This window comes from Capricornis sumatraensis, chromosome 11, assembly GCF_032405125.1.
Source record: "Capricornis sumatraensis isolate serow.1 chromosome 11, serow.2, whole genome shotgun sequence".
NCBI classification, from domain to species: Eukaryota; Metazoa; Chordata; class Mammalia; order Artiodactyla; family Bovidae; genus Capricornis; species Capricornis sumatraensis.
Window position 1 is genome coordinate 72,493,957 of NC_091079.1, and position 26,031 is coordinate 72,519,987.

Consider the following 26,031-nt stretch of genomic DNA (forward strand, 5'->3'; position numbering starts at 1 on the left):
CACAGGTATAGAGAACTCCCTGTGTGCCTGATACTCTTCATGAGCTTCCATGTTGAATAATTTAATCCTTCAACAGCCCTCTGGGGGAATCGTGTCCCTTCCGCTATCTCTGCTGGAGAAATTGAGGCAAAGAGAAGTTAAATCATTTTCCCAAGTCAAAAGCCAGTGAGAGGCTGATCCTAATTGGGATTCAGGAACCTGAATCCATAGGACATGCTTTTTACTAGTGTGCTCTTTCACCTCTAGGAAGGAGGGGTCACGTTAACCTTGCTAACTAATGTACCTCCAGCTCTCAGGTTAGAGCATGGCGCTTTATAAGCATTGGAAAAAGGACCGAAGAACAGTAATGAATATATTAGCAGTGGTAATATCAAATACATATATAACTGTATATAACTTTAGAGTATGGTTGAATAGGACTTCTTTTATTTCTTGTAAAAGCCATTTTGTTTTCTTAGCCTGAAATATATTTTGTTACTCTGAAGACATTAGGTAATAATATAGATTCCTTCCATTATCTAAGCTTCTAGGGAAAAAAAAAGTTAGCATGCTCTGTCATGATTATTTTCCTTATTATATTTAATACATACTTTAAAATCCATATACATATAATTGCATATATATTATTTTATATATATTTATATATAATTGCACATAGTCCCCCAAATCATGTTTTACAACATATTTACTTTTTGCTCTCTATTACATTAAGACATTTTATCTATATATTTTGATTTGGGTTTTAATGCTTTTAAGATAATATCAGGAATTGAAGACATATTTAGAAAAATGAGTAAACTAGAAAATTATATGAATAAATTATACCTCTGTAATTACTAATCCCTTATATATTTTTGACATATAACTTAAGATTTATAAATAAAATTGAATGGTGGAAAGAACGTCTGTTTCTTGATTAAATCCATTTATATTGATATAATGGGTCTTGCTGGGTATTACATTTTTTTGTTTTAACTTTATTGTAAATTATTTAAAACATCTGTTTCTCATCTTCAGTAGAACTGAAAATTAAAACTCTCTCTAAATTATTATCTATTTTGCTTAAAATTTTAATATTCTGATGTGCTAATTTGGTTCTATAATTAGATTAATATTAGTTTACTATGATTTTTAAACTAATTTTTAAATGCCATATTTAAAACATTGTGGTCATAGTTGCACTTTACTGACTTACAGTACATTTTCTCCTTTTCTAAAGCTATTACATGAAATAACTGAAATGAAAATATTTGCAAGAATCATCTGAAATTATTCACTAGTTAAGAATTTTCTGACAGTTTTTTTTTTTTACCATTTGCTTCCTTATTAGATATTTATAACATTCTTGAAAATCAGTGATTATGCTTTTCAGAGCAAGCCATTGAGACTCATATTTCAAGCAAGTCATTAATTTCACATTGTGAATAGGTAGAACAAACTATTCATAAGCACGGTTTCCAGAGTTCAAATGCATTTATCATTTTTGTAACTTTATTAGATTTAGGATAATGAGTTGCTTTTGTATGTTCGGAAGTAAAGAGCCGAGAGAAGTTAACTCTAAAAAATATTAAGGAATACATTTAAAATCTCATATATGTACATTGTTACCTTTCCGTTTTATGTTGAGTACCATTCTAATTTTCCTTCCTTAACGGCTTTTATACTTAAACACTTCAGAATCTATTACACATGTGGCTCAGTCTAAATAGTGAGACTGTTCTTTGAGAACAGAGATATTACCATTTGTTTCCTGTATAATCATTAATTCTGTATAGTCATTAATTAGGAAAATCAAACCAAGCTGACTGATATTATGATTGATGTAAATGATGATAATATGAATTGTGATAATTATTTGACATTGCTATTGTGTCTTTAAATTCTGGATTTTTAAAGTAAATCTTAAAAAGAGAATATCAAACAGTTCTACCTTATGGCCACAATAACATGAAAACTCTTTATATAATTTGTGAACCAGTTGCTTATACTGAGTATAAGGGTTTGTTTTTTGTTGCCAGCTATTCAAATCTCTTGTGGAACCAGGTGGGAGCATTAACTACTAATTAGCAACTATATACAAAATGTTGCAAAATGAATGATGACAGAAAAATATATTTAATATTTAAGCCTAAAATATCATTAAAATTTTTTTAAACATAAAAATACTTTTCAGATACTTTAGTACATATATTTTTGATTTTAAATTTACTATTGGATATTTTTAAGTAAAAGGAAACCAAGTTTTAATTATCAGAATTAAAATGAAATAATTTATTTATTTCTATTGTTGAAAATGACATTGGGCTTGGAAATTGGAGAAAATTTACTGCTATTCCAAGAGTTAATTTCCAAGTAGATCATTCATTCACTTCTTGACACAATCATTCAGCATGCATACATTTAGCAGGCAAGTATTATCTTAGGTGGTGTGACTAATTGGCAAAAAACTGTGGTGCCAACAGAATAGACTCATACATTTGTGCATAAAACGTACTATCTAAATATATTTAGAAATACATTAGAACAATGATTCTTAAATGTAATTGCATACAAACCAACTAGAGGTTGGTGAAATTGTAGGTCTGGATTGGGGCCTGAGATTTCACATTTCTAGCAAACTCATTGATGATGCAGATGTTACTGGATTATAGACTAATTTTGAATAAAAAGACATTAGCAGCTGACAAAATAAGTTCAGTAACTTAAAGTTCATCCTATTATTGTTATTTTGACTTAATTCACAATTATAGAAGGGTGAGTTCTTTGAAAAATTGTGTTCTTTTGATACATACCTCAAGATTTTCCTATATTTTACTTTCCTGTATATCCCTATATATTTTCCTTGCTATATACTCACCCTTCTATAAATGCTTATACTAACATAATATTCTGTACTTTAATTCTGCCTTTTCCCTTCTGAGTCATATCTGTAGAATGATTATTATCAGTTCATTTTAGGCCAAGAAGATGGAATTAAAAATCTTTCTTTATTCTGTTCCTCTTACTGGGTTTCAACTAATCTGTCACTTACTCATCAGTATACCTGAAAAGAATATTATACCACTTCCTATGTAATTTAAGTTTCCTATAACACTGTATTTTAAAATTCTTTTATATATCCTTATATTGTTTTTTGTCATGCATTTTACCTTTATATATGCATACATTTTACCTTTATGTATATAAGCACAAAATAAATTATTTTTCTCTTAACCAGTTATCTTTTAAAGCTATTAAAAATAGCTTTAAGAAAAAATGAAAATAATTTTACTTTACTTTCACTTGATTCATTCTAGCACACTCTTATTTCTTTATGTTAATCCAGGTGTGTGCTGGCAATGAACTCTTTGATTTTGTTAATGTAAAAGTATTTATTTCTATATTTCTTTATAGGCTTTGTAGTCTCTAAGCATTTGTGAATTTAAGAATAAGGAAATCTCAGATGTTTGGATGATACAAAAACTAGAAATCTTTAATATATGGAAAAACTCCATTTCTATTTGTCTGAAGATAGGCACTAGAGAAGGAAATGGCAGCCCACACCGGTGTTCTTGCCTGGAGAATCCCAGGGACGGGGAAGCCTGGTGGGCTGCCGTCTATGGGGTCGCACAGAGTCGGACATGACTGAAGTGACTTAGCAGCAGCACCAGGGGTAATATTAGATGTAGTCTCAAAGTCTCATCTATGTATGAAAGTAGACAATTTGGATTTGTTTGAAAGAACTGAAGTGGTGAGTAAAAGTTATTTCAAATATAGAAAAAAGCAGGAATATTCAACAAGTCTAAAAATTGTGACTGAGTATAGAACTGAAATTGGAAGTGAATTTCCAAGAAAATTGCTTAATGAAAATATAGTAGTATTATAATGAATCATGTTATAGATATAATAGTAAACAACATATTTTGAGAACTTTCTATTGAGACAGCTTGAATATTCTTAGAACAATGTGAAAATACAATATAAATTTTTTGCCTTATATTCAAACAGTTGCATAAGTACAGCAGTTAAAAAGATGCCAGCATGATGCATATTATTTCTGAATTTAGCAGGCTTGATGCTGTATATCTAGATCAAAGGATCAGATAAAAGGCAGAACTTGGGCCAGATACAAGAAACAGAAAATAATAAATAAGATGCTGGAGGTCCAAGAATTCCAGTAATAATTAAACAATATATAGAGAAACATCAACATGTGGCTATTTTAAATTGAGAAAATTTACAATAGGCTGTGGGTAGTTTTTGGGTGAAGAGCACTTAAAACTTTGGAATACAAATTTGTTTGTGAAGTGAATATACTTAATATTAGTACTATTTAGAAAAACCACAAGGAAAACTTTGCAGCTCTCCCAGTGGTTAAGACTTTACCTTCTAGCATAGGGGGTGCCAGCTCGATCCCTGGTTGGGAAGCTAAGAGCTCACATGCTTCGCCACCAAAAGAACAAAGCATAAAACAGAAGCAATATTGTAACAACTTCATTAAAGACTTTAAAAATGGTCCTCATTAAAAGAAAGAAAAGAAAAGAAAAAAAAAAACAAATAAATGATTAATATTGAATTACCAATACTGAATTTTCAATAAAAATCTATCATCTGGCATTAAACTTTATATATTTTATCTCTGATTTTCAGAAGATTTTTTATAGTGTCTATGGGACAGGATTCAAGAAAAATTGGATTCAACCGAAAACTGGGGAAAACAAATGTATAGTTATTATGAGCTCTTTTTTGCTTCTGTTTTTAATGTAAACTAGTAAGTATATTTAGTTTGTCCATTTGCTACCATTAAAGGGATCTTAAAGGTAGACTTTCAGAGTTCAGATTAAAATACTAAGGTCCATGAGAGCATATGCCTTGGCATGTAACAGTAGTACGATTAATTATATGTTCTTTTATTGACAACTTAGTGCTTTTTACTAGTCTACTCTTTTTACATGCCATTATTTCATTTAATTGTCACGAAAACTCTGAGACCTAATATGCCTCTGTGTCATGATGCAATCTTTATCTTAGAAATGGAGGGAAGGGACATTTGTAGGAGAGAGCAAATTCCATAAAAGTTAGACTGGCTTATTCCCTAGATAAAACTTCAGTTCAGTTCAGTTCAATTCAGTTGCTCAGTCATGTCCGACTCTTTGCGACCCCATGAATCGAAGCACACCAGGCCTCCCTGTCTATCACCAACTCCCAGAGTTCACTCAAACTCATGTCCATCAAGTTGGTAATGCTATCAAGCCATCTCATCCTCTGTCGTCCCCTTCTCCTCTTGCCTGCAATCCCTCGAAGCATCAGAGTCTTTTCCAGTGAGTCAGCTCTTCGCATGAGGTGGCTAAAGTACTGGAGTTTCAGCTTTAGCATCAGTCCTTCAAATGGACACCCAGGATTGATCTCCTTTAAAATGGACTGGTTGGATCTCCTTGCAGTCCAAGGGAGTCTCAAGAGTTTTATCCAACACCACAGTTCAAAAGCATCAATTCTTCGCCTCTCAGCTTTCTTCACAGTCCAACTCTCACATCCATACATGACTACTGGAAAAACCATAGCCTTGACTAGATGGACCTTTGTTGACAAAGTAATGTCTCTGTTTTTTAATATGCTGTCTAGGTTGGTCATAGGTTTCCTTCTAAGGAGTAAGCATCTTTTAATTTCATGGCTGCAGTCACCATCTCCAGTGATTTTGGAGCCCAAAAAATAAAGGCTGACACTGTTTCCATGGTTTCCCCATCTATTTCCCATGAAGTGATGGGACCAGATGCCATGATCTTTGTTTTCTGAATGTTGAGATTTAAGCCAACTTTTTCACTCTCCTCTTTCACTTTCATCAAGAGGCTCTTTAGTTCCTCTTCACTTTCTGCCATAAGGGTGATGTCAGCAGCATATCTGAAGTTATTGATATTTTTCCTGGCAATCTTGATTCCAGATTGTGCATCTTCCAGCCCAGTGTTTCTCATGATGTACTCTGCATGTAAGTTAAATAAGCAGGGTGACAATATACAGCCTTGACTCCTTTTCCTATTTGGAACCAGTCTGTCGTTCCATGTCCAGATCTAACTGTTGCTTCCTGACCTGCATACAGGTTTCTCAAGGGGCAGGTCAGGTGTTCTGGTATTCCCATTTCTCTCAGAATTTTCCACAGTTTACTGTGATCCACACAGTCAAAGGCTTTGGCATAGTCAATAAGTAGAAATAGATGTTTTTCTGGAACTCTCTCACGTTTTTGGTGATCCAGCATATATTGCCAATTTGATCTCTGGTTCCTCTGCCTCTTCTAAAACCACCTTAAACATCTGGAAGTTCACGATTCACGTATTGCTGAAGCCTGGCTTGGAACATTTTGAGCATTACTTTACTACCGTGTGAGATGAGTGCAATTGTGCGATAGTTTGAGCATTCTTTTGCATTGACTTTCTAAGGGATTGGAATGAAAACTGACCTTTTCCAGTCCTGTGGCCACTGCTGAATTTCCCAAATTTGCTGGCATATTGAGTGCAGCACTTTCACAGCATCATCTTTCACGATTTGAAATAGCTCCACTGGAATTCCATCACCTCCACTAGCTTTGTTTGTAGTGATTCTTTCTAAGGCCAACTCGACTTCACATTCCAGGATATCTGACTCTAGATTAGTGATCACACCATCGTGATTATCTGCCTCATGAAGATCTTTTTTATACAGTTCTTCTGTGTATTCTTGCCACCTCTTCTTAATATCTTCTGCTTCTGTTAGGTCCATACAATTTCTGTCCTTTATCGAGCCCATCTTTGCATGAAATGTTCCCTTGGGATCTCTGATTTTCTTGAAGAGATATCTAGTCTTTCCCATTCTGTTGTTTTCCTCTCTTTCTTTGCATTGATTGCTGAGGAAGGCTTTCTTATCTCTCCTTGCTATTCTTTGGAACCGTGCATTCAGGTGCTTAGATCTTCCCTTTTCTCCTTTCCTTTTCACTTCTCTTCTTTTCACAGCTAATTGTAAGGCCTCCTCAGACAGCCATTTTGCTTTTTTGAATTTCTTTCCCATGGGGATGGTCTTGATCCCTATCTCCTATACAAGTTCATGAACCTCTGTCCATAGTTCCTCAGGCATTCAATCTATCAGATCTAGTCTCTTAAATCTATTTATCACTTCCACTGTATAATCATAATGGATTTGATTTAGGTCATACCTGAATGGTCTAGTGGTTTTCCCTACTTTCTTCAATTTAAGTGAATTTGGCAATAAGGAGTTCATGATCTGAGCCATAGTCAGCTCCCAGTCTTGTTTTTACTGACTGTATAGAGCTTCTCCATCTTTGGCTGCAAAGAATATAATCAGTCTGATTTCAGTGTTGACCATCTGGTGGTGTCCATGTGTAGAGTCTTCTCCGGTGTTGTTGGAAGAGGGTGTTTGCTATGACCAGTGCATTCTCTTGGCAAAACTCTATTAGCCTTTGCCCTGCTTCATTCCGTATTCCAAGGCCAAATTTGCCTGTACCCCAAGTGTTTCTTGACTTCCTACTTTTGCATTCCAGTCCCTTATAATGAAAAGGACATCTTTTTGGGGTGTTAGTTCTAAAAGGCCTTGTAGGTCTTCATAGAACTGTTCAACTTCAGCTTCGTCAGTGTTACTGGTTGGGGCATAGGCTTGGATTACCATAGTATTGAATGGTTTGCCTTGGAAATAGACAGAGATCATTCTGTCGTTTTTGAGATTTCATCAAAGTACTGCATTTCAGACTCTTTTGTTGACCATGATGGCTACTCCATTTCTTCTAAGGGACTCCTGCCCGCAGTAGTAGATATAATGGTCATCTGAGTTAAATTCACCCATTCCAGTCCATTTTAGTTTACTAATTCCTAGAATGTTGACATTCACTCTTGCCATCTCCTGTTTGACCACTTCCAATATGCATTGATTCATGGACGTAACATCCAGGTTCCTATGCAATATTGCTCTTTATAGTATCGGACCTTGCTTCTATCACAACTGGGTATTGTTTTATGCTTTGGCTCCATCCCTTCATTCTTTCTGGAGTTATTTTTCCACTGATCTCCAGTAGCATATTGGGCACCTACTGACCTGGGGAGTTCCTCTTTCAGTATCCTATCATTTTGCCTTTTCATACTGTTCATGGGGTTCTCAAGGCAAGAATCCTGAAGTGGTTTGCCATTCCCTCCTTCAGTGGACCACATTCTGTCAGACCTCTCCACCATGACCCGCCCATCTTGGGTGTCCCAACACGGCATGGCTTGTTTCATTGAGTTAGACAAGGCTGTGGTCCATGTGATCAGATTGACTAGTTTTCTGTGATATGATTTCAGTGTGTCTGCCCTCTGATACCCTCTTGTAACACCTACCATCTTACTTGAGTTTCTCTTACCTTGGACGTGGGATATCTCTTCACGGCTGTTCCTTACCTTGGACGAGGGGCATCTCCTCACGGCTGCCCCTCTTGACCTTGAATGTGGAGTAGCTCCTCTCGGCCCTCCTGGGGCTGCACAGAGAAGGAGATAAAAGGATCAATTTTTTTTTTTTTTTTTTTTTAGTTTTTCAGTTTTACTCTGGGCTTTGGACAATGTGGGCTTCCTTGGTAGCTCAGCTGATAAAGAATCCACTTACAATGCAGGAGATTTCTGTTTGATCCCTGGGTTGGAAAGATCCCCTGGAGAAGGGAACTGCTACCCATTCCAGTATTCTGGCCTAGAGAAATCCATGGACTATATAGTCCATGAGGTTGCAAAGAGTCAGACACTACTGAGCAACTTTCACTTGGGAAGTGTGGTGTGGACAATCATTGCATGCTTGATATTTTATAGTATGCTTACTTAAATCAGAGGAATCTCACTAATCACAATAATGTTCCAGATATATAAAAAATAATATTAATAAAAGCTATATTTGGATAGCATCCTGCCCATAACCTTAGAAATTAAAAGGACAAGTTACCTCATGAGCAGTAGAATATTTGACCAAGACATGTCCAGGAAAATAGACCAAGTGTGAAGTGTCTTACAAACATAAGTTTGCAATAAATGTGAACTTCTAGTGTCTGTCTGTACATTTGAAATAATTTAACTGCATAATGTAATTGTAACCAAATCATTGAAATAGTTGGACTCCATAGGTATAAACAGAAAATCAGCATTTTTCTCTCAAGTCTCCTTCAGATTTGTTCTGTTAGTGAATCCTTGACTGTCTCATTCAAAATCTTGAGTAGGTACTCTTCCCACTTTAATAATTTTTATTTTTTCAGGTAATACAAAATAGTTATATCCCAGTATAATATTAATTATATCAAAGTATCCACATTTTCCAATAAAATATCCCCAATTCAATAATTTAGGGTGACTTCAGTTTGAAAATCTTCAGTGGCATAAGTTAAAGGGAACCTGCTTATCTTGGTTTCCATTCTACATTTTATAGTCCACTTTTTCTCTGTATACTGCTTTAAGCTTTTTCACACCCTAGGATAATGAAGGAGAGGTAATAGATGGAAAAGATCTGATTGAAGTTTAACCTAGTTAAAATCTAGTTTTGGTAACCTTTATTGTTGAATATGCTAGTTTGGGCTTTCTTTTCATGGGCTAGTTTTGTACGTCAGTTAAAGATTTCCTATTTAAGTCCTACACCTGCATTTTCCTACAAAGCTGATTTCTTCTCAGGCTGTCTGGTTTGACTTCACCTTAGCCTTTGGGCTTTTGTTGCTTCATGCACTCGGGGGTGGCGGGGGTCGGGAGGGGGGACGTCCAAAACTCCCTCTAGTTAGACCACCTGAGGAAGGACTCAACAGGATTCCAGGCAAAACTATTAATAGCTCCATTCAGCAAGGGCTTACATACAGTTCATTTAGAACATTTAATCCTGCCCTATCATAATTACAAACACAGCTCTTCTCTGTTGTAGCTCTTTTTTTCTAACAGCAAAAGCCATCTTCTTACTTTTAGATTATTTTTGAAAAATAGGCAGAATATCTGCCCCCCATTCCTGTGACACTCACACTCATGAGATGCAGAACAAGCAGTTTAAGTAGGTCTCTTGAGGATCCTTCACTCATTTAAAGTGAAGAGAAAACATTTTCTTCACTAACTCTAACGTGGGCTTCCTTGAAGACAGCAGGCTAGGAAGAAACTAGATTCATTGTGCTTCATAGCAAAAGTAGATATTGATGAAGTTGGACATATGGGTGTAAGTCCTGACAGTCCTCTTAGTCCTGTTACTCCTGGATAATCTGGGATTCCTAAACTCCAAAAGGTACAGAAGAAGAAAGGGATTCTGAGATGGTGTATACTATAATCAATTCATTTATCTCCATTTGGGTAGGGGAGAGTGAAAACTATACATCAGAATGAAAAAAGTATAGCCTGACTACTCAAGAAGCTTAAAAATATAAAAGAGAAGGCTTTCATGAAGAAGTAGGTAGCTGACTTGTCATGATCTTCCCTATATTATGCGATATAAGAAATATGGAGAAGGAAACTAGAGAGTAAAAATAGTTATAACCAACACATCCTCTGCACTTCCCTTCTGTTGAGCAAGGAAACTAACGGTGTTGATCTGTCACTGTTCTTTAAATAAAATAGTCATTATTATTGGCAACCTATCATGCTATTTGTTAAAATATATTTTGTAAGAAAATTGGCTTGATGGGAAGAGATGCTCACTTTTGTGAAAGCTTTAAAATACATTTTTATCATTTAGCATTTCTGAAGTTCAGTCTCTGGGAAGCAGTCTATTATAAGGCAGATTTGTCTAACAGGTCCTCCAGACCTTCACAGATTCCTCCCTCCAGGGTTGATATTTGTGGTGATAAGAAACATAAAGAAAACCATTAAATAATATAGAAAAGATAAAAAATATACAAGAAAGTACAATTTATATCTTTATTTTGTACTTTTAGAAACATACAGATCAACCCTAAAGAAAGCTCGTCTATTGTTAACAAAACTTAGAACTAGCTTGCTCAGAATTAATGCTTACAAAGCACATAATGTTTTTTCATTTTAGATAATGTCTTCCTATTAAACACTAATTGGCAGTATTTTTGCCAAAGATACTTGTGTCTTTTTATTATTTTTATATAAACTATACTACCAAGTTCATAGGAGAATACGGTATTAGTATTCTAAGGTCATTCCTAGATCACATTTCTATTATTACAAATAAACCTCAGTTTCTTTGTAGCTGTTACTCATCAAATCAGATTTATGGTAAACAGAATATAGCCTTAGATATTAAATCAAGTAACAACAAAAGGGCTTCCCTGGTGGCTCAGTGGTAAAGAATCCTCCTGTAGTGCAGGAGCTGCAAGAGATGCCGGTTCAATTCCTGGGTAGGGAAGATCCTCTGGAAGAGGGCATGACAACCCACTCCAGTATTCTTGCCTGGTGAATCCCATGGACAGAGAAGCCTGGAGGCTACAGTCCATGAGGTCACAAAGAGTTGGACATGACTGAAGTGACTTAGCATGTACACACGCAAACATCAAAAAATGTCACCATGTATTAAAATCAGCCTTAACTACAGTTCCTTATATTGTACCTTGAAAAGTAGTCACCATTTTTAGTTTAATAAATAATATTTTTAAGGAAAGAAATTTGTTTTTGTTTACAGGGGAGCAGTATGATTCAGTGGTTGTGTAGAGACCTTGAATCAAAGCACCTGGGTTCAAAGCCAACCTTGTCACTCATCAACAATGAGACTTAGCAAATTACTTTTCCTTTTTGCATCACAGTTTAGTTTCTGTCTGTAAAGCTTTATAATACTGCATACCTTATGAGATTATCATTGTGAGAGTTCAGTTTTTTTCATACCGTAAATTTCGAATAGCACATGATATACAGTAGGCAGTTTATGAGTGGTTACTATTAATGTAATTAGCATCATCTTTGAGAAAACAAGATTGTGTTATGGAAATATACTTCATTTTTGGTCTTCAATAGTATATAAATTATTTGCCTGCCTCTGTACTACTAAACAAACTTTCAAAACTCTTCTATTAATAAATCCCACTTTCTGCTTCATTGAGAATATTGACTCTCCATTTTTCTACAATTTTCTTCAGTTTAAGAGGATGGTGTATCTCATTGTTGAAAGAAGGATCATTCACCTACACCCTGGATAACATTTTCACACCTTCGCCACGTCTTTGTTCCTCAGTCATTTGCCTTCTCTATTTTCTATGTTTCTATACATTTTGCTCATGTACTTTGCTTACTTAACTCATGCACATATTCAAGTGTCATCATTCTCAACCACCATCCTGCAAGGTTTTTGTAATCCCACATCACTAACACATATTTCTAGAGATTGTACCATAAGTAGAATTCTCTATTGATTCACTTCCATTTCTTGTATTTATGTCTGGATTTTTCTCTGGAATAATTCCCATTTAACAGCAGCCACAATGTCTGTGGAATGGAATGTGGGATCAGCAAGTATCAGCTTTTCCTATGTAATATCACTGCCAGATTACAGAATGTCACATACTCATTCTATACTTCTACTCCATGATATCTATGGCCCTACATGCTCCTAGTTCTTATACATTTGTGCGTAATAATTCTCTGTTGTCTCTTTTATGGGCTGTAATTCCTTTATCTGTCACTTAAATAATGGTCTTCTTTAGGATTCTAAAATAGACACTATATTTCTTCCACTCTTTATTCTACAGGATAAAACTCTTCATTCCCTTCAGTTTTCCCATCAATTTCATATATTTACATTTTTATAATCAATATAACCTTTATGTACAATGCAATGCACAGATCTAATGTATAGTATTTAGTGAGTTTTAATAGTGTCATCTCAGTCAAAATATAAAATATCATGTTTATCTCAGAAAGTTGTCATGTAGCTCTTTTAAAATATACTATGTACTAAAATATTGAATTTAAATATTGTAATTAAATAAAAGTTTTTAAATATATCAATATTTGTGAAATTACCTAAAGCAGTGCTTAGAGGAACATTTTCAGTATTAAATGCTTATATTCAAAAAAGAAGGATGGGGCTGACATCAAAGTCCTAGTGTTCTTGATACAACAAAAAGCAAATTAAACTCAAAGCAAGCAGAAGGAAGAAGATGATAAAGAGCAGGAATCAATAACATTGTAAAAAATAATGTAGATGGATTCATCGATCCAAATATTGATGCTTTGAATATAAAAATAAAATTGATAAAGCTTTAGCTACATTGGCAAGAGAGGAGAGAGCAAACAAGAGGGAGAGGGAGGAAAGAGATGACCAATATTAATAATGAAAGACAAAACATCCATATAGGTTGTATAGACATCAAGAATTATAAAGGACTATTATATAAGACTTTGTGCCAACAAATTTAATAAAATTGCTATCTTAGACAAAGGAATAAATTCCTTGAAAGACATAAAATATCAGTTTACTCAAGAAAAAAAATAGATAACTGAAGAGCTTTATATATATTGAAAAATTGAAGTCTTTCACTAAAAAATCTTAATATAAATGCATGTACACACAGATCTAAAACATATCTTAAAAACATACAAACAAACTGTCAGGCCCAGATGGCTTCACTAGTGAAATCTTACAAATATTTTAAGACAAGATAATATCAGTTCTATATAGCTTTCCAGAAAATGAAAAAGAAATATTACCTAATTCACTGTATATAGTATTGCCCTTTTTCTTTCTATTCTTCAGATATTGTAATTTCTAATAATGCCAAAGAATGTTCCAACTACCACACCATTGCACTCATCTCATAGGCTATATATAGTCCGTGGCAATGACAGATAGATTCAAGGGATTAGATCTGATAAAGTGCCTGAAGAACTATGGACGGAGGTTTGTGATATTGTAGGCAGTGATCAAGACCATCCCCAAGAAAAAGAAATACAAAAAGGCAAAATGTTTGTCTGAGGTGGTCTTACAAATAGCTGAGAAAGGAAGAGAATCTAAAGGCAAAGGAAAAAAGGAAAGATATACCCATCTGAATACAGAGTTCCAAAGAACAGCAAGGAGAGATAAGAAAGCCTTCCTCAGTGATCAATGCAGAAAAATTGAGGAAAACGATAGAATGAGAAAGACTAGAAATCTCTTCAAGAAAATTAGAGATACCAAGGGAACATTTCATGCAAAGATGGACACAATAAAGGACAGAAATGGTATGGACCTAACAAGCAGAAGATATTAAGAAGAGGTGGCAAGAATACACAGAAGAACTATACAAAAAAGATCTTCATGACCCAGATAACCACAATGGTGTGATCACTCACCTAGAGCCAGACATCCTGGAATACAGTCAAGTGGGACTTAGGAGGCATCACTACAAACAAACCTAGTGGAGGTGATGGAATTCCAGCTGAGCTGTTTCAAATCCTGAAAGATGATGCTGTGCAAGTGCTTTTTTCAATATGCCAGCAAATTTGGAAAACTCAGCAGTGGCCACAGGACTGTAAAAGGTCAGTTTTCATTCCAGTCCCAAAGACAGGCAATACTAAAGAATGCTCAAACTACCGCACAATTGCACTCATCTCACACGCTAGTAAAGTAATGCTCAAAATTCTCCAAGCCAGGCATCAACAGTATGTGAACGGTGAATTTACAGATGTTCAAGTGGGATTTAGAAAAGTCAGAGGAACCAGAGAGCAAATTGACAGCATCTGTTGGATCATCGAAAAAGCAAGAGAGTTCCAGAAAAACATCTGCTTCTGCTTTATTGACTATGCCAAAGCCTTCGATTGTGTGGATCACAACAAACGGTGGAAAATCCTTAAAGAGATGGGAATACTACACCACCTTACCTGCCTCCTGAGAAATCTGTATGCAAGTCAGGAAGCAACAGTTAAAACCGAACAGAGAACAGCAGACTGGTTCCAAATCAGGAAAAGGAGTACATCAAGGCTGTATATTGTCACCCTGCTTATTTAACTTATATGCAGTATACATTATGCAAATTGCTGAGCTGGATGAAACACAAGCTGGAAAAAGATTGCTGAGAGAAATATTAATAACCTCAGATATGTAGATGATACCACCCTCATGGCAGAAAGTGAAGAAGAACTAAAGAGCCTCTTGATGAAAGTGAAAGAGAGTGAAAAGTTGGCTTAAAACTCCACATTCAGAAAAATAAATCATGGCATCTGGTTCCTTATCTCATAGCAAATAGATGGGAAACAATGGAAACAGTAAGAGAGTTTATTTTGGGGGCTCAAAAATCGTTGCAGATGGTGACTGAAGCCATGAGATTAAAAGACACTTGCTTTTTGGAAGAAAAACTATGACCAACGTAGACAACATATTAAAGAGCAGAGAAATCACTTTGCTGACAAATGTCTATATAGTCAAAGCTATGGTTCTTTTCAGTAGTCATGTACAGATATTAGAGTTGGACCATGAAGAAGGCTGAGTGCTAAAGAATTGATGCTTTTGAACTGTGGTGCTGGAGAAGACTCTTCAGAGTCCCTTGGACTGCAAGGAGATCAAACCAGTCAGTCGTAAAGGAAATAATTCCTAGATATGCAATGGGATGACTGATGCTGAAGCTAAAGCTTCAGTACTTTTGTCACCTGATGGGAATAGCCAGCTCAATGGAAATGACTCTGATTCTGGGAATGATTGAAGGTAAAAGGAAAGGGTTGCAGCAAAGGACATCATTACTCAATGAACATGTGTTTGCGCAAACTCTGGGTGATATTGAAGGATAGAGAAGCCTGGTGTGCTGCTATCCATAGGGTCACAATGACTGGGATATGACCTAGTGACTGAAAAGCAATGACAGATACTCTAATTTTATTTTCACACTTTCTTGGATTATCTCCCAGCCAGGGTTTCTGCATAGCTTTTCATACTACTTCCAAATGCAGAATTCTAATCTGCTGCCTTTAATATGTAAGACTGTAGCTTATCCCACCACTGTTTCTATTGACCTTGTAAACAGTTGAGTGTTACTCTCAAGCAGGTAAACCACAAGCATTCAATAAATGCCCTATCCAGTTGCATTTGTTTTTCAAAATTAAGCTGTTATCAAGCTTCTGTTGTGTTTTGGACACTTTCCAGTGTCTAACTTTTTCCTCCAGTTTTTACCTTTGTTTTCATGGGATATTCCCATCATCATTATTCTCCTTTGGCATTACTGAAAAAAATTTTTTTATTTTTTCTTCCAGACCATACTTTCATACTTTTTAAAGGTTTATTGACACAAGAAAATATAATATATTTGAAGTGTATATCTTAACAAGTTGTGGCATATGTATAAATCCATAAAACTCTCACCATAATCAAGCAAATACACATAAAGTCACCTAAAAATTTCTTCATGTTCCTTAAATATCCTCTACCTTTTTTGTTCTCCTGTCCCAGAGATATATTGTTCTGCTTTCTATCACTAGCGATTAGGCTGTATTTTTAGGAATTTTATTAAAAATATTAATACAGTATTTTTTTAATCTGGTTTATTTCACTCAGCATACTTGTTATGTTATATATTCGTGTGGCTGTATGTGTCACTAGTTTACTCCTTTTTATTGCTATGTTTTCATTTTGATCATTTTACCATTATTTAGTCCTTTACCTATTGATTGACCTTTGGTTTGTATCCAGTTTTGGATTATTCCAATTGAATCTTGTATAACCATTGCAAACAAGTATTTTTTTAAATGGGCATATGCTTTCATTTATCTTGGGTAAATTCAAGGAGTTTAGTGGCTAGGTTTTATAATTTAGTTTTTGCATAATATTAGTATTTTAAGATTCACCAAATAGTTTTCCAAAGTGATTGTGCCACTCAAAATCCTCACTGCAGTGCATTAGAGTTTCAGTTACTCGAAATCCTTGCCAATATTCCTTTTATGTATCTTTGATTGGTTGGTGGTGATGGTTTCATAGGAGTATATATATGTATCAAATTTTATTCAAACATACACATTAAAAGTACTTACAACATTATAATCAATAAAATTATGATGGTCACAATTTTTTCTGTGAACTATAATTTTGTGTTTAAATATAGATATATACATGCATTCATTAAATTTCTACAATGTGTGTGTGTGTTTGTTTTCTCTCAGCTCATGCTTTAGTATTTATTACAGGTATTACCAGATTTTAAAATGCTACTCTTACCTGGTATATATACTACATTTGATTCTTTTAAAGCCACAGTAAGATTTTATATGTAAGGGAAATGAGGCAACAATTTCAGAAATGCACATGTGTTTAGTCTCTAACTGAAATCTCATTTTGTGCTGTGCCACACTACTGATTAACAAATCGTTTACAGATGTGGAGAGACTTTGATATATGTGTGTGTGTATGTGTAGCATCTGAACAGAACCTAGAGTTTCCGAAGCTCCTAGATTCTTTGCTACTAGCCTCTACCAGCATTGTGTGCAGCCACTTGATTGGTTACCTGAACAACAAAGGTAAAGAGTAGCCAGACAGCAAGAATGATAAACAGTGTCTTATGCTCCGTACCTGGCTTTTAAATACAAAATGTAGCCACTTGAATATCTGTCTTGGCAAACAGCTGGAGGGTGTGCCACAGCCCAGAGTGGACCAAAGACTGACTTCACTGCTGTAGGGGGTTTTATTGCAAGTTCCCAAAGAACATAATACACTAGCCAAGATGCTGGATTTGGAAGCAATGGGGCTAGGCTAGACATCTGGTAGGTGAATTGCAAGCAGCAGTTATATACTGTAGCCATTTATACCAGCTGTTTCTCTCCATTTGCCAAATTGTTACATGGTATTCTGACTAAAGTGTATGTATCTGAAAATTAGAGCTTCACTATTGTTTTTAAATGTTTCGTATGATAACTTTTATAATTATTACAAGAAACACTGATAACATAATTGCCAATGAAAGAAGGAATGAACTGTTAAGTCCTTAAATATAAATTATATCACACAGAATGGCTGTAAAACAGCTTTAAACCTTTTATAACCTATTATGAGACAAAAAATGTCTCTCATCAAGGATGATTCTCAAGGTATTCAGGAGACTATTAACAAAAAGTCTAGAAAAATAATTGTGTGAATCTAATTCAAATGTAATAATTGATGTAAAAATTTTAATGGAAACAAATATAAATTTCAAAAGGTTTTATTTGGACATACATAAATTTTATTTTAATAGCTATTTAAATGCTTCACATTTATTATAGTCATATGGTATGGGAAAAAACTGTTATTAAGTTTCCAAGTTCTATATAGATTCCCCTACATTCTCTGTAATTTATTGCAGTTAGGAGTTCCTGTAGCATCATTTCATATGGATGGATGCTGTGAAATTTGGCAAGTGCTGCCCAAGCAAATGTAATATCAGATAGCAGTTAGTGGTCAACCATTGCTTCCAGTCTCCTGTGTAAAGATTATATTCTTTTGAATGTTCTTTTTAGCAGATACTGTTCACTTAAAAAATTAAGACCCTGACAGAAAAGTTATAACCACTTCCAGTACTCTGTAGAAATTATAAGGTGATCTATCTAGAAAAATAGGGAGGTCATCTAAACTTTTGAGTTACTTTAGTCCAATCCACAATATTGAGAAGTTCAGTCAAATTAATTTTTGAATTTTTCCCATAAGCCATGGAAGCATAGATAGCCAAAGAGTGAAATGGTTTCCTAAAACAGTGATAGGGGAGGAATTTTCAGGCATTAATATTTTTCCTCCCTCTAAGTACACATGCAGCTTGCATATTAAAAAGGAGCCCATTCTGTATATCAGCATGAGCTATGGTATTCCTGATCTTTTAGGAATCTTTTAGAAAAATTTTTTCATTTGCCTTCCCTTCTCTATGAGGGGTTAATTCACTCCCTCCAGTTCTTCAGACCAAGATACCTGGTGTTACCTTGACTCATCTCTTTTTCTAACACTTGACAAGTGGTTTATAAAAAAAATGCTAATAGTTCTACCTTTGTAGTGTATCCAAAATATCATCTTGTGTACTACACCACTAACGTCCACCTCTCACATGCAATTCTCTCTCTGTTAGATAATTGCAGTTTACTTCAATAAACTCCCAACAGGTCTTTCTATTTTTTTTTTTTTTCCTTTGTTTCCTAATAGTCCATTCTTAAAAAGCAAGGATGACTATTGTAAATTTAAATTATGTCATTCTATGCTCAAAATCCCACTGTGTCTCCTATTTCAATTAGAATAGAAGCAAATAATGGTCGTCAAGACCCAGTAATGATATGCCCCTGTACTAGTGAGGGTTCTGTAGGGAAACAGAACCAATTGAATGTGTGTGAAGATATTTATTATAAGGAATTGTTTAAATCGTCTCAGAAAATTATGGAAGCTGAGAAGTCCCATCATCTGGTGTCTGCTGGAGACCTAGGAGATGGTGGTGTGATTCATTAGGAGTCTAAAGGTCTGAGAAGCATGAGATCTGATGGAATACATTCCAGTTCAGGTCCTAAGCCCTGAGAACCAAGACACCAAGAGCAAGAAGAACAATGGCCCATCTCAGCAAAAGGCAGAGGAAGGAGTTCTTCCTCCCTCTACCTTTTTGTTACATTCAAGGCCTTAAAGGATTCAGTTCAGTACAGTTCAGTCGCTCAGTCAGGTCCGACTCTTTGCGACCCCATGAATCGCAGCACGCCAGGCCTCCCTGTCCATCACCATCTCCCGGAGTTCACTCAGACTCACGTCCATCGAGCCAGTGATGCCATCCAGCCATCTCATCCTCAGTCGTCCCCTTCTCCTCCTGCCCCAAATCCCTCCCAGCATCAGAGTCTTTTCCAATGAGTCAACTCTTCACATGAGGTGGCCAAAGTACTGGAGCTTCAGCTTTGGCATCATTCCTTCCAAAGAAATCCCAGGGTTGATCTCCTTCAGAATGGACTGGTTGGATCTTGCAGTCCAAGGAACTCTCAAGAGTCTTCTCCAACACCACAGTTCAAAAGCATCAATTATTCAGCACTCAGCCTTCTTCACAGTCCAACTCTCACATCCATACATGACCACAGGAAAAACCGTAGCCTTGACTAGATGGACCTTAGTTGGCAAAGTAATATCTCTGCTTTTGAATATACTATCTAGGTTGGTCATAACTTTTCTTCCAAGGAGTAAGCGTCTTTTAATTTCATGGCTGCAGTCACCATCTGCAGTGATTTTGGAGCCCCCCAAAATAAAGTCTGCCACTGTTTCCACTGTTTCCCCATCTATTTCCCATGAAGTGATGGGACCAGATGCCATGATCTTCGTTTTCTGAATGTTGAGCTTTAAGCCAACTTTTTCGCTCTCTTCTTTCAGTTTCATCAAGAGGCTTTTTAGTTCCTCTTCACTTTCTGCCATAAGGATTGTGTCATCTGCATATCTGAGGTTACTGATATTTCTCCCGGCAGTCTTGATTCCAGCTTGTGTTTCTTCCAGTCCAGCGTTTCTCATGGTGTACTCTGTATATAGGTTGAATAAGCAAAGTGACAATATACAGCCTTGACGTACTCCTTTTCCTATTTGGAGCCAGTCTGTTGTTCCATGTCCAGTTCTAACTGTTGCTTCCTGACCTGCATACAGATTTCTCAAGAGGCAGGTCAGGTGGTCTGGTATTCCCATCCCTTTCAGAATTTTCCACAGTTTATTGTGATCCACACAGTCAAAGTCTTTGGAATAGTCAATAAAGCAGAAATAGATGTTTTTCTGATGATGTTTTTCTGATGCTTTTCCATGGTCCAGCGGATGTTGGCAATTTGATCTCTGGTTCCTCTGCCTTTTCTAAAACCAGCTTAAACATCTGGAAGTTCACGGTTTACCTATTGCTGAAGCCTGGCTTGGAGAATTTTGAGCATTACTTGACTAGCATATGAGATGAGTGCAATTGTGTGGTAGTTGGAGCATTCTTTTGCATTGCCTTCCTTTGGAATTGGAATGAAAACTGACCTTTTCCAGTCCTGTGGCCACTGCTGAGTTTTCCAAATGTGCTGGCATATTGAGTGCAGCACTTTCACAGTATCATCTTTCACAATTTGAAACAGCTCAACTGGAATTCCATCACCTCCACTAGCTTTGTTCATAGTCATGCTTTCTAAGGCCCACTTGACTTCACATTCCAAAATGTCTGGCTCTAGATTAGTGATCACCTCATCATGATTATCTGGGTCGTGAAGATCTTTTTTGTACAGTTCTTCTGTGTATTCTTGCCACATCTTCTTAATATCTTCTGCTTCTGTTAGGTCCATACCATTTCTGTCCTTTATTGAGCCCATCTTTGCATGAAATATTCCCTTGGTATCTCTAATTTTCTCGAAGAGATCTCTAGTCTTTCCCATTCTGTTGTTTTCCTCTATTTCTTTGCATTCAGTGATACCCAAACAGTTGGGGAGGGCAAATCACTTTAGTGAGACTACCAACTCAAGAGCTAACTCCGCTTCAGAAAGTGGCGTCTTAACCGCTGGATCACCAGAGAAGTCTCAAGGGTCATTTTTTTAAAAAATTAATTAACTTATTTTAATTGGAGGCTAATTACTTTATAATACTGTAGTGGTTTTTGCCATACATTGACATGAATTAGCCACAGGTGTACATGTGTCCCCCCGTCCTGAACCTGCCTCCCACCTCCCTCCCCATTCCATCCCTCTGGGTTGTCCCATACACCATTTTGCTCAATGTTTCAGCTGCTCTGGACTCTTAAATTTCTAAAGATACAAACAACACAATAAAACTAAGGATTTTGCTGCATTCTTTGCCTACAATATTATTTTCCTACATATCAACTAAGATTATAACTTCACCTCTTTTAAATCATTGTTCATGTGTTACCTTCTTAGTGAGGCATAATTAATATTCAATCTTAGCAAGTCTCCAACATTTCAATTATTTTCTGTGGCTCTCATTATCATACTAAATTGTTATAAATACAATTTATTTTATAGATGTATTTACTATTTCATGTCTGTCCCTTTCAGTAGGGTTAAGTATCATAAAGAGAGGAATTTTCTTTGATATTTTACTCATTGAGGAATCCCAAGCACAGAGAAAAGGGCTTCCCAGGTGACACTGGTAAAGAATCTACCTGCAGGAAATGCAAGAGATGTGAGTTTGGTCCCTGAGTTGGGAAGATCCCCTGGAGTAGGAAATGGCAACCTGCTCCAGTATTCTTGCCTGGAAAATTCCCTGGACAGAGGAGCCTGGCAAGCTACAGTCCACGGGGTTGAAAAGAGTCAGACACAACTGAGCATGGCACTAGCACAGAGAAAAGCCTCTGGTGTAGAGTAGCCATTCATACATTTTTACTGAATCAATGATAAATGTATGCATGAATGATGTCTTTTAGAAGGAAATGTGTTTTTCCAGTTCATTTAGTGATTTACAAATGGTCTGTCAAATTACCCTTCACCTAAGAATCAGAAAAGAAATATGGAGGTAGAGTTTCTGCAGTAGGTCTCTGGAATAGTAGAGTGAATTTTTCTTTCATGAATTAAGTTTTCTCTGAAGAAACATGATTGGAAATTTTTTTTTAAAGTGCATATATTTAGTTTAATAAACAAAGCCTTAGCAGGGTTTAGAGGAGAATGAATGATAATAAGTTCTAAGTTAGTGCTGCTGCTGCTGCTGCTGCTAAGTCGCTTCAGTCGTGTCCGACTCTGTGTGACCCCACAGATGGCAGCCCACCAGGCTCCGCCGTCCCTGGGATTCTCCAGGCGAGAACACTAGAGTGGGTTGCCATTTCCTTCTCTAATGCATGAAAGTGAAAAGGGAAAGTGAAGTCGCTCAGTAAGTGTCTTACTCTTCGTGGCCCCATGGACTGCAGCCTACCAGGCTCCTCTGTCCATGGGATTTTCCAGGCAAGAGTACTGGAGTGGGTTGCCGTTGCCTTCTCCCTAAGTAATGCAGTGCATGGTTTGACTAAAACCCAGGACCCTAGAGAAGAGTATATGTGTGTGTGTGCTAAGTCATTTCAGTCATCTGACTGTGTGACCTCATGGACTGTAGCCCACCAGGCTCCTCTGTCCATAACATTCTCCAGGCAAGAATACTGGAGTGAGTTGCCTTGCCTTCCTCTAGGAGATCTTCTCAACCCATGAATTGAACTGATGTCTCGTACGTATCCTGCATTGGTAGACAGGATCCTTACACTAGTGCTACCTGGGAAGCCCCAGATGAGGCATAAAACTATAGTAAAAACTAAAGAAACAAAAAATAAGCAATCTTTAAACCAAATTCAGCTTAATTTTTTTCTGCTTAATGAAAGATACCTTGCTAAATATAGTAGTCATTAAAGTCATTTAGAGGATAATTGGAGAAGGCAATGGCACCCCACTCCAGTACTCTTGCCTGGAAAATCCCATGGATGGAGGAGCCTGGAAGGCTGCAGTCCATGGTGTCGCTAACTGTCGGACACGACTGAGCGACTTCACTTTCACTTTTCACTTTCATGCATTGGAGAAGGAAATGGCAACCCACTCCAGTGTTCTTGCCTGGAGAATCCCAGGAATGGGGGAGCCTGGTGGGCTGCCGTCTGTGGGGTCGCACAGAGTCGAATACGACTGAAGTGACTTAGCAGAGGACAATTATTTAATAATATTAATTTCTTGTAAATGAATAATATTTATGCAGAGATAGACTTGTGAAGCTATAAATCTTATTTTGTTGAGATAAGCAGTTACATTAATGGGACTACTTCAGTACTTCCTTTTCTTTCCTATTCAACTATGATACTATTACAACTTCTCTGAGCAATATTAGTACCCTCTGAAAGTGATACTGTTGTAATGGGCTCTCTAGGGGAATGAGGGATTACTTCAGCTGCTGTTTCTACAATTTTAGTCACTTCCTTACTATATTTCTTGAGTCAAAAGTAGTTGGAATCTCTTGGAAATTTTATATCTTTACATTTGTAGGGGAAAAAAAAAAAAAACAGCAATTTCTCAGAGTGTTAGTCTACTGAAACTGTAGTATCATTTGATTTGACCATGGGGCAAGTTTTAACCTGGACAATCAGGTCATAGAGGGTTAAGATTTCCCCTAAATAGTACGGAGGATTGATGAAAGGTAGAGACAGAAAAGGGGAGGAAGCAAAGCTTTCACACTTTACTCAAAATGTTTTTATCAGTAGATTGCTAATAAATATATCTATTACAATATCCAGAACAACCAATAAGCAAAATATGCAAAGATATATTCAAAAACACAAGAACTGTTAAGTAACTTGGGAAGACAAAAGGAACAGAAGAAAAACAATCAGAGGAAACTAGGAGAAGACAAATAAAATGACAGGTTTAAGAGCTGATATTATCAACAATTGCCTTAAATAGAATGGAGGAAGAAATATGACCAAATGCCATGTACATGTGACTCACTTCAAATTTAATAACAAAGGTAGATTCAAAGCAAACTGGTGGAAAAAGATATATCATGCAAGTATTAAGGAAACATATGCAGAGAAGTAGGCCTCAGAACAAATAAAATTGCTAGAAGCAAAAGCGGTCAGTATACACTAATACAATGATCAACTCACTGAAAAGCCATAAAGGTTTTAAGTGCATATTCACCAAACGTGAGACCCTAAATACATGACACGAAACCTAATTAGATAGAAGGATGAATCAATATCATGATTATACAGTGAAAGTGAGAAGTAGATTTAAGGGACTACATCTGATAGAGTACCTGATGAATTATGGACCAAGGTTTGTACAGGAGACAGGGAGCAAGATCATCCCCAAGTAAAAGAAATGCAAAAAAGCAAAATGGCTGTCTGAGGAGGCCTTACAAATAGCTGTGAAAAAAAGAGAAGTAAAAAGGAAAGGAGAAAAGGAAAGATAGACCCATTTGAATGTAGAATTCCAAAGAATAGCAAGGAGAGATAAAAAAGCCTTCTTCAATGATCAATGCAAAGAAATAGAGGAAAATAATAGAATGGGAAAGACTAGAGATCTCTTCAAGGAAATCAGAGATGCCAAGGGAACATTTCATGCAAAGATGGGCTCAATAAAGGACAGAAATGGTATAGACCTAATAGAAGCAGAAGATATTAAGAAGAGGAGGCAAGAATACACAGACGAACTATACCAAAAAGATCATATGATGCAGATAATCACGATGGTGTGATCACTCACCTAGATCCAGACATCCTAGAATGTGAAGTCAAGTGGGCCTTAGGAAGCATCACTACAAGCACAGCTAGAGGAGGTGATGGAATTCCAGTTGAGCTATTTCAGATCCTAAAAGATGATGCTGTGAAAGTGCTGCACTCAATATGCCAGCAAATTTGGAAAATTCAACAGTGGCCATGGGACTGGAAAAAGTCAGTTTTCATTCCAGTTCCAAAGAAAGGCAATGCCAAAGAATGCTCAAACTACCATACAATTGACCTCATCTCACATGCTAGCAAAATAATGCTCAAAATTCTCCAAGCCAGGCTTCAGCAATATATAAACCGTGAACTTCCAGATGTTCAAGCTGGTTTTAGAAAAGGCAGAGGAACCACAGATCAAATTGCCAACATCTGCTGGATCATCCAAAAAGCAAGAGAGTTCCAGAAAAACATCTGCTTCTGCTTTATTGACTATGCCAAAGCCTTTGACTGTGTGGATCACAAACTGTGGAAAATTCTGAAAGAGATGGGAATACCAGACCACCTGACCTGCCTCTTGAGAAACCTGTATGCAGGTCAGGAAGCAACAGTTAGAACTGGACATGGAGCAACAGACTGGTTCCAAATAGGAAAAGGAGTACATCAAGGCTGTATATTGTCACTCTGCTTATTTAACTTATATGCAGAGTACATCATGAGAAACACTGGGCTGGATGAAACATAAGCTGATATCAGGATTGCCAGGAGAAAGATCAAGAACCTCAGATATGCAGATGACACCACCATTATGGCAGAAAGTGAAGAACTAAAGGGCCTCTTGATGAAAGTGAAAGAGGAGAGTGAAAAAGTTGGCTTAAAGCTCAACACTCAGAAAACAAAGATCATGGCATCTGGTCCCATCACTTCATGGCAAATAGATGGGGAAACAAGTGTAAACAGTGGCTAATTTTATTTTTTCTGTGCTCCAAAATCACTGCAGATGGTGACTGCAGGCTATTGTTTTTCCAGTAGTCATGTATGAATGTGACAGTTGTACACTA